Here is a 10,353-nt window from a genome sequence, read left to right on the forward strand (position 1 = left end):
TTGGTGGGCGTAATTGTGATTAAAAGCTTTACTAGCCTAGAATTAAAACCCTTATATCGACCCCTTGATGTGTGAAGATGGCTTTTAGTGATTGGTGTTCTTAATTTATGTCTCTTTGACAAATCTTGTTCCCTTTTTATTCAAACATTTCCATGAGAGAACAGGTGTGATATAAACTACTAAACCATTATAAACATCGACAGCTTACACTCGTCGATACATTCATAAACTGGTAGAGTATTTGAAACTTAACGAATTTCGTGTTTCCAGGTGGCTAGATAGGGAGAGGTAAAAAATGTAAAATCATTAATGAATAGTGTATTTCTATACTTTTCTATGATAGGAAAAAGGGAATAATTTTTCTAAAATATAATCGTCTTATAGAAACATTGTATAAAAATAAGATGTTGTACATGTTGTATGCTTTCCAATGAAAATTATTTTCCATAGACCAAAATGATTGAGATGAAAGCAAATATAGATCATCATACGACCCTTAACAATGAAAAATTTCCATATAATAAGTCTAACAGAAAATGTCCATGATTAATTGAACTGTCAAATAATGTAACATGTCTAAAAAGCCTCAAATCAAAGGTTTTTCTTTTTTTGTATGATAGGTCTTCCATTATATACATATGCAATAAACAACCCATAAGTTAAACGACTGTACTATCAGCAATTCTGTTGGAATTGAACTATACACCTACTAATATTTATCTGTCCCATTTCGAAATAGGAAATGGTTAACCAAAGAGCACTTACTGATAAGAAACTATTTAAACCCGATTTATTGCAGACTATTTCGATACATTGCAGGATGATTTTCGTCAACGGTAAAGTATGAAATAAATATTATAAGTAAGACTACCTGTATTTGCTTAGCTGACAACGGTTAGCTGTACATGTATTTGCACAACTTTATGCATGCCTGGATTTGAATCTGTTATGAAAACAAAACTACTCCAAAATGATATTTTATCAAAACATATATTGTTTTCTTCATATATTCGTAGATAATGTTGTACCACCTCGAAGATTTGCAAAGGAATGATCTAGACGTGATTTGTCCGCCATTAGTTGCATGAATATTATTTAAAGGGTCCAGCACTCAACTTTAAGAACTAAGAATCCCCTTAAGTAAACAATAATTTGATGTTGTATGTAACACGTCTTCTGACTGGCTGGAAGCTCGTATGCATATTTTCGTCATGTGACCGTGACGTCATGAACTACTTTTTATGATTTACTCCTAAAGGAATTAAAAAATAAAAGTAATTAGGAATGACTAATATTTTAAATTCGAAATAACCGTAAAATATGTGGTGCGCACATTTAATTAAGACGATGCGTGAGTTCTGCATTGTGCAACGTAATTGTATGCAATTTTTTCATAGACAAAAAAACATATTACGTTCATTCCTTTAGTATTCAATGATATTTAATACGTAACAGTATCGCAAATTGTTCTGCACCATACCGTCAGTCATGATCCATTGATTTTTTTTTATTTATGTCTTACAGTGCTGTCTATGGGCTCCTTAACGTATATTCCACAAAGCCGTACAAAAACCCCTCTTTAGCTTGGGGTTCACTGTCAGATGATAGAAGTTCAGAGATGAGCATTTTTGTAAACCAAGTTAATCTTTTATGTTCAATACAGTCAGGATTCTACTTCGTCAAAGTTATCTCCCCTTTTCGCCAGTTCATTTTCACAATCGTAGAAATGGAAGCCATTGTAGGGATGACGCGCTGCCAATTTTGCTCTTGCAAACCGATAAATTTATCCACAAAGCACCATTACGATCCTTATATGTCAGTTGTATTTTAAAAGACAAATGTATCCACTAGCTAATAAGCATGAGTTAATGATCTTGTCTGCATTGATTCAACTTAAAACTATTGTCTGATCGGTTGTCAGGTGGAATTTTCGAAAATTCTTAAACATTTAAAAACATTCTCATTAAATATTTCGTGGAAGGGCAGACTAAAAATTTTTAGGGGTCAAAGATTATAAAACCTAGTTATCACACACACAAATTTTTTTTTTCGAAAATAGGCATTTTCATCATCCAACTTAAAAGACTGTCGTCAAGTACTTTAAGTAAAAAATATAGCTATTCCTTTTATATTATAAAGTCAACCTGTAGCTTTGATATATAAAAATAATAGAATCTGAAGCGAGATGAAATATCAAATACTCTTGCTTTGTACGTTTTAAAGACAAAATATACACCGCGACTTTAAAACTTTTAAAAAAATTGTTACTATAGTAAACATTACAGTAAGCATTTATCGCCTTCTCTAACAAATAGCTTCGATTTTTTTGTTCTATTTCAACTGGGTTTCCGCCTGCTATGCTTTACATCGGGTCTAAAATGATGCAAACGGTAATTTTGTGTTGTGTTTAAAATCTGCCATAGTTGAGAAGTTGTCCAGGATTAGCTTGAGGTCACTTTATATAGGTCAGTTACACACATTGCTTACTACGAAGAACCACAATGATCATATTTATTTTTATCTGTACTACATGTCCTGAGACATTATCGTTATACATTTACATGTGATTATTTACTGATTAAAATAAATACAAATCATATGTTTGAAAACTTAACCCTTTTTATTCTTGTTTTAGCTTCGAATAAAGTCCAGCTATGGTTTGTTTTGGTCAACCTAGTGGTATCAATAAACGGTATAGTTTTTAATGCTAATCTGCACGAGATACAGATATCGGGTTTAAAAATTTTACTTACTCCTTAGGCATAATTTGACGAAAAATGAGTTCATGCTGTTCTGTCAAAGTATATAGATACTAATGTAAAATTTAATAAAAGAAAAGAAAAAACGATAACAAAAATATCGAACTCCAAGGTAAATTCAGAAAGTGGACAGTCCAAAAAAAACCTTAAAATGAAACGTTCGACTACATCAACTAACGGACCGAATAAAACACAGCTGTCATGTGTCTGGCTTGGTACATGCATTTTCCGAAGGAAATATTGAGTGAAACCTGATTTGATATATAGCTAAATTTCTTATTAGTGTGACAGTTGTTAATAGTTCCATCATTGTATCAGTGAATCGTTTCTATCAGATCAGGGGTGTTAGGCAGGTAATATTTCGAACCCCCGGCTTTTAAAATTCTTTTTATTTTTCAATATTTCCTTCTTTTGACAAGTTGCCAAATAGTAATTTTATTTTAAAATGATAGGTGGTACCTTTATCGTGCACTTTTGTCTATAAGTCCTAATGGACTGCACACATGTTTCGGTACCGGTATGTTTGGGTTTATGTACATACTGGAAATAAGAACTTCAGTTGGTAAAATCAAATGTACTAGTTTTCCGTAACCATGTAAACAAAAGAGAAAAATACAATACAATTGCTAAAATTATAGATTTTGTAAAGGTTACATGTATATGTAAACCAATATCGAAGAGGAACACCACTTTATGTGACATTGTCAAAACTATGAAATGCATTTGAAAGAGAATTCCTTGAGACAAAAATATATAAAAACTTAAATTGTATAACTACATGCATCACAATGAATGTGTTTTTTAATTTGATAGATGCTTTTTGTAAATGTTTGTTTGTTTTGAGATGGTAATACAGTGATGACTGCTGTAGCCATATTTTGACTATTTTACCGATTATGTCTATTTTGTTCACGCACCGTTGTAAAAATAACGGAATTTGATGCGACTGTCATACAAGTGAGAGATTTAGCGCTATAAAACCAGGTTCAATCCACCATTTTGTGAAAAATGCCTGTACCAAGTCAGGAAAATGACAGTTGTTGTCCATTCGTTTGGTGTATTTTCTCATTTGTTTTTGTCATTTGATTAGAGACTTTCCGTTTTGAATTTTCCTCGGAGTTCAGTATTTTTGTGATTTTACTTTTTACAATATTAATGATAGTGTTAAATCATAAGCGTTATTTTACAGATCGAGGCTCTTTTGATATACTAAAGATTAGTTCTTTTTATATTTCTAAGTTTTCTAATGTTGATTATGGTGTATTTCAAAAACATATATAATTACATTTACTAAACTTGTATAGCAAAAACACAGCTAGACGGCAATATACACTTCTTCTTGGATGAAGAGTTGTCTCGTTGGCACTCATATCACATCTGCTTATATCTATTCAACACTAGAAAAATTTCGACGTTTCTGTATAAGTTCTACATATTCAGTTATGCTCGCATGTCATCCTCAAATGTTCATGTATTAATTAAAACAATTACCGAATTATTTTTTTCAATCGTGTAGTTGCATTATTGCATTTTATCGCTTCAGCGTCCATAGGAAATGATATTACCATTACAACCCTTGATGATACAAATACAACACTTGCTGGTAACAATACAACACTTACTGGTAACATTACAACACTTACTAATATCAATACAACACATACTGGTACAGAGTTCGTGGTTATGTTCACACCATACTATAACGACACAAAGTTTGTTCAGTTAATCGTCACTTCCAATGGTGAAAATGATATCAATATAAACATCGAGTCACCATTTCCAGGAACTTTCCAAACGACTTACAAATCCCATCACGTGGCTATTGTTGACCTTCCCAGGTCGATCGTTGATCTGTCCGATGGATCAAATTCAAATGCTGTGAAAATAACGTCGAACGATCCCATTTTTGTTGTGGGGTTGGTAGGATTAGGACCATACAGCACTGAAACGTTTACGGCAATTCCATCCAATAAACTAGGTCAGTCATATTTCATAGCCACTCATATTAACACTGTTCGGTATTACGGGAAGGACAAAATGCAGACTATAGGTATAGCTTCCCTACAGGATAATACAGATGTTACTATCTATTTTAGTAATACTTCCGACATTTTGCTTCTAAGTTCGAATCAAACAATAAGTGCTGGGACTAATTACACGTTTTCACTAGGATATTTAGATACATTTTACTTTGAAACAATGGATGATATCACTGGTACCCGTATAGAAAGTACCAGCTCGATTGCAGTTTTTGATGGATTAAAACAAGTTGGTATTAACTATGATTACAAAACCAAAACACGAGAGACCAATATCAATGAATTAGGAATGGAACAACTTCCACCCACTTCCACTTACAGTAATGAATTTATAATTCCGGTAATGATGCATAGCGCTGGTATTGATGCTTACATTATTTCTCCAGATCCCGCTTACAAAATCTACACATATACTGATGACGTCTACACAGTTTATCAGACAGAAAACATGCACAAAGCCACTTTGTCGATAAAAAGTGCCACAAGTATTGCCAGTCAAAGTCCGTTACTGCTAAACATTCATGTCAAAATGAGATACCACATGCAAACAAGTTATTTTACTGTTAATATACCAGCAATAAGCCAGTTTTCAAATCAGTATGTTCTAGCAACGCCATTTACAAACAATACATATGAAAACTTTCTTTCTGTTATCATAAAATCAGATGACGTCAACGGGCTGCGGTTTGACGGTCATCCAGTTGCACCAGTATCTGAAAGTAACATTAACTATGAAAATCAAATTTATAAAACTTTGATTTTAAGACTTAGCCCAATTCATTCACACACAATTACGCATATTTCAAATGAGGTTCTTTTCGGTGTAGTTGTGTATGGTGTTGGCGATGGATGGGCGTACGGCTATCCAGGAGGTATAAACTTATAAAGAATTGTATTAAATTTATGTATTAAAGTTTCAAAAATAACAGAATAGTTTTCCCTATGCTATAAGTGAATATCAGTATGTCTTACTAGCCCTTTTCATAAACACACATTTACAACAACATTTATTTTGCCTCTATATAAGATGAGTCATATCGGATGCTTCCTGGTCTATAACTTCTGGATATGGGGTCCAACGTTATCAACTTATTAGCCGTTGGACGACGTCAAATGTGTCGTCGGCTAGTTTTAATGGTGTTAATGCAGATAGAAGTTTATACTGGTATGATTGCTTCATCCATGCTTTGTAATACATACAGAATAATCATTCACTGCCTAAATTGTATACAATTCGTTTTTACAAGACTTGGAGACGGATAGAATGCGAGGCTATGCCGAGTATTTCTATACTGTTTCAAGCCAAGTAAAAAATTTTGATACAATGTTTGGTTGTTCTCTTTATACTTAAAGCATTCTTCTTGTAACTTACAGCTAGGACATCTAAAATTATATTTTTTCATGGATATATATATATTCCTTGTTTGAAGGAATTAAGATCCCCAAGAGGTGACTGGTGTATAGAAAAATCGACAGGTCATTCATGGGGTGTTCATTTAACTGTCCGGGATGTACAAATTATGCAACAACGTTTGTTGGAATAGGGACGTTAAATCCTATACCTCGTGAAGCGTTAGGACCACGCTCTTTGCACGTTAAACAACACTTGCAACAACATTATGATGGGTCAAGTGTTGGCCCTTTAATATGCACCATCATATATTACTCACTCAAAATACCCCATCCTTCATTCCGGTCGGCTTCCTTGCGAAACCTTCCAATTGTGTTACCTTATGAATTGTTCACGTCCTGAATATGTGTGAAATATTTGCCACTGGTTAACAAGCAACATCTTCTTTAAGAGTATCAACAATAGCTGTTTCTTTCTTCTTTTTTTGAGGGGGGGGGGGGGGGAGTTGGCAGGTTTGTATTAAAATTTCAACAACTTATCAACTACTATGTGCTATCACATTTATATTAGCTCACAGGGCCGACGTTGTTATAAAATTATAAAACATCTTTTCCTGTGAAATCATATGACAAACATCTATAGTAATACTTATGTATGTAGTATACAGTTTTTTGTTGTTTTCGTTCCTCGCTTCAAAGTTAGATTTTATTTCTTGTGCATTATTCTGTGTTCCGAACTGTTGATCTCAGTAACGACATATTCGGCCTACATTGTGTGTAAGTATGTTATTTCCTTGGAAAATTCGGGCCTCGGTGGCCGAGTGGTCTTAGTAGCCAAACTACTGTATCACTAGCCTGTCACACTAGAGGTTGAAAGTACGAATCATGCAAGTGGCAGCGGAGCTCGACTATAATCTTAATTGACAAGGATTGTCAGTTTTCCTACCGAAGGTAGGTGGTTCTCTTAAGGAACTCCGACTTCCTCCACCATAGTGATGAAAGTGGCATTATAAACCAATCAATCAATCAAAGGATAATTCACATCACCCTTAGGTTTGTTTGTTGGTGTATTTTCAGCTACCTTTTTTTTTTTATCATAGCAGCCATATTTTATTGGGTGTGGGGAGTCTGAGTATCACAAGAGAACCGCCTTACCTCGGTAGGAAAACTGGAAAGCTTTGTGTATTACGATCCAGGTTCTTACTCACATTCTCAGAATTGAAGGCTACTGACCACTGTAGACAGGGGCGTAGCTAGGTATTCATTCAACTGTAGGCACACATCGGCAGGGGGTCTTGGGGCCGTTAAGGCCCCCAGCAGGTCCAGGGTTCTTTAAGTATGTGTACGCAGATATGGTGTACAGGGTACACTCATAGATATGGAATTACCTACAAGTATGTGTATGAAAATATGGTGCACAGAGTACCATGCTTAGCTATGTAATTTCCTTTAAGTATGTGTACGCTAATATGGTGTTCAGGGTAACAATCATAGCTATAGCAAGTATGTGTACGCTAATAAGGCGTACAGGGTAACACTGATAGCTATGGAATTTCCTTTAAGTATGTGTTCGCTAATATGGTGTACAGGATAACACTCATAGCTACATGTATGGCAAGTATGTGTACGCAAATATGGTGCACAGGGTTCTGCTCACGTCTATTGAATTTCCTTTTAGTATGTGTACGCTTATATGGTGTACATGGGGGTCGGACCTTTATCGGATTCCGGTCTCGGTTGTTTTTAAGCTCGGGATTTCGGGATTGATCCTTTCGGGATCCGGGAATTCTTTTTTCGAATTTCGAGATGTCGGGATTTAAATTTCTTTAAATTCGGGACCTCGGGATTTCATGTGTTTAAGCCCGAGATTTCGGGATCAGGATCCCTCCGACCCTCCACCACCCACCCCGCCCCACCGCAATCCCAATCCCACCCTTATATCATATCAAAAGGGATGGGTTTTTTTTAATTGAAAATAGACAAAAGGGAGGCAGAAACAATTTGTAAATTATTATATTAAACAAAATACATAATGCATAATACCGACAAGAGACGGAAATTATCGTGAAAAAAGTTACAGGATATCACTCATAGCTATGGAATTTCCTTAGAGTGTGTGTAAGCTATTATTTTGTACAGGGTATCACTCATATAGCTACATGTATGGAATTACTTTTAAGTATATGTACGCTAATATGGTGTACACGGTACCGTCCATAGCTCTGGAATTTCCTTTAAGTATATGTTCGCTAATATGGTATACAGCGCAACAATCATAGCTATGAAATTGCTTTTAGATATATATGTGTTTGCTGTATATCTTTGGGATTGCCAAAACCTTAGTGTTATTGGAAGACACCTATTTAAAATGGAAGGCTATAGAAATTGAATAGGGGGCCACTTCAATACTTAATTGATAGGGGGTGTCGCTGGGATTCTGTTACCCCTACCTTTTAATATATTGCGTAGGTAAAAATGTAACATTTTCCCTAATTGGACGGACGAGAATCCCACTCCGGCATAATCGAGAAAATATCACCTTTGCTCGGAGCTTAGCCCCGAGGCTCCGATTGCTTATGTAATGTTTTTCTTATAGCAAGACTTTCGGCTTGGAAAAAAATACAGGGCTTTCATTTAACAAGTTTTGGGAACTTAATTGACCTTATCATATCATTTCCCACCTATTTATATATTTTCTAGTTGGGAAATGTGACCTATTCTAGCGGCACGTCTTATTACATTGCATATAGAAAGTGCTTATTGTGGAAAAACTTCAGTAAAAAACATTATTTGCAGAAAAATGTTTTAACCCATGATGACCATAGACAATTTGTATGTACTGTTGGTGACCTAAAGTTTAGGGTACCAGTTGAACTTAAACCAAATTCAAAAACAAACAAAGCTGGGAAGCAGTTTGAATGTGATATATATAACAAGAAGTTTCAATGAAGCACTAATTTACAACTGCACATTAAAACACATACTTGGTAGAAACAATTTAGTTGTGATGTTTGTGGAAAATCTTTCAGCCGTAACAATCATATAGAGCAACATTATACAATGCATACAGACCAAAAATCATTCTTCTGTCATTTATGTGGGAAAAGTTTTCTTCAAATCCAAAGTGTGAATGGGGTCGCCCCTATATTACCAACACCCCATTGGTGCGACAACCTCCTGGTCCTACACCCCATTATTTCGACAACCTAATAGTCTGACAAAGGTTAACTACTGCCGTAATAGAAATTCTTATTCATAGAATCGTTCTTGACGTGGTATATGAACTACTCACAGAAATATCACAGAAACAGATAATACCATACAACCCATCTGGTATTAAAGAAATACAATGACCATATGCATGTAAAGCAATCGAGAACATTGCAAGATTTTGTTATCTAATACAAGGTGTTAAGATCAATCATCAGCAGTGCAGTCTCTCATCGTACAGGATAATACTCGCGTGATTTAGTATCATAAAAAGTTTCATTTTACCATAAAGAGGGACTATTATTTCAAAGCATTATTATTTCCATGCATCTACACTGTACACGAACTTAAAGATCGAAATCTTTGAAAACTGAGAGCTGTCAAATTGTTAATTAATAATATAATCGAAAATTGGTGAGTTTAAAACTTTGGGGTTTGTAACTTCGATAGTAAAATTGATCAATCGGTGATAATTGTTTTTATATATAAAAAAAAAAAGAGACTTTATTGAGGTTGAAATGTGCTGAACTTGTGTTGAATAGTCATGAAACATCAACCACTGGACATGTACTGTTTACATAAGCGATAATATTTGTGTGCATATTCATTAAACAGCAATACCTTTTCTGTACATAGTTATTTTCATTCGTGTTCTTTGTTTCCTCTTTAAACACATTATGTATCAGTTGTCTTTTGAACAGCACAAGCAAACATGCGACGTGAAAATAATTCTAGTAACCCACACCACTTCTCTTGACATTGATACATTTGTTTTAATTATAACAAGTGTGGACACAGATGAGTGTGGATAGTATGTATGGATGTTTGACAGTGTCTTATGACAAAATGAGTTCTATGTTTTTTCTATATGGTGTTATTAACTATGTTGCACGATGACAACCAATCTGAGCATTATGAGTGTTATTTATTAAATTTTTTATGCCCCCACCTACAATAGTAGATAGGCATTATGTTTTCTGGTCTGTGGGTCCGTT

At 34.7% G+C, this 10,353-nt stretch overlaps 1 long non-coding RNA gene across 1 annotated transcript; it reads left to right on the forward strand.

Moving 5' to 3' along the window:
• The first annotated feature begins 744 nt into the window (after positions 1 to 744).
• Positions 745 to 5,942, forward strand: LOC143052763 (uncharacterized). Its single transcript, XR_012971233.1, has 3 exons — positions 745 to 836; positions 2,636 to 2,692; positions 4,303 to 5,942. It is a non-coding gene; the product is annotated as an uncharacterized LOC143052763 (long non-coding RNA).
• Positions 5,943 to 10,353: the final 4,411 nt, after the last annotated feature.

Source organism: Mytilus galloprovincialis, chromosome 11 (assembly GCF_965363235.1).
Source record: "Mytilus galloprovincialis chromosome 11, xbMytGall1.hap1.1, whole genome shotgun sequence".
Taxonomy (NCBI): Eukaryota; Metazoa; Mollusca; class Bivalvia; order Mytilida; family Mytilidae; genus Mytilus; species Mytilus galloprovincialis.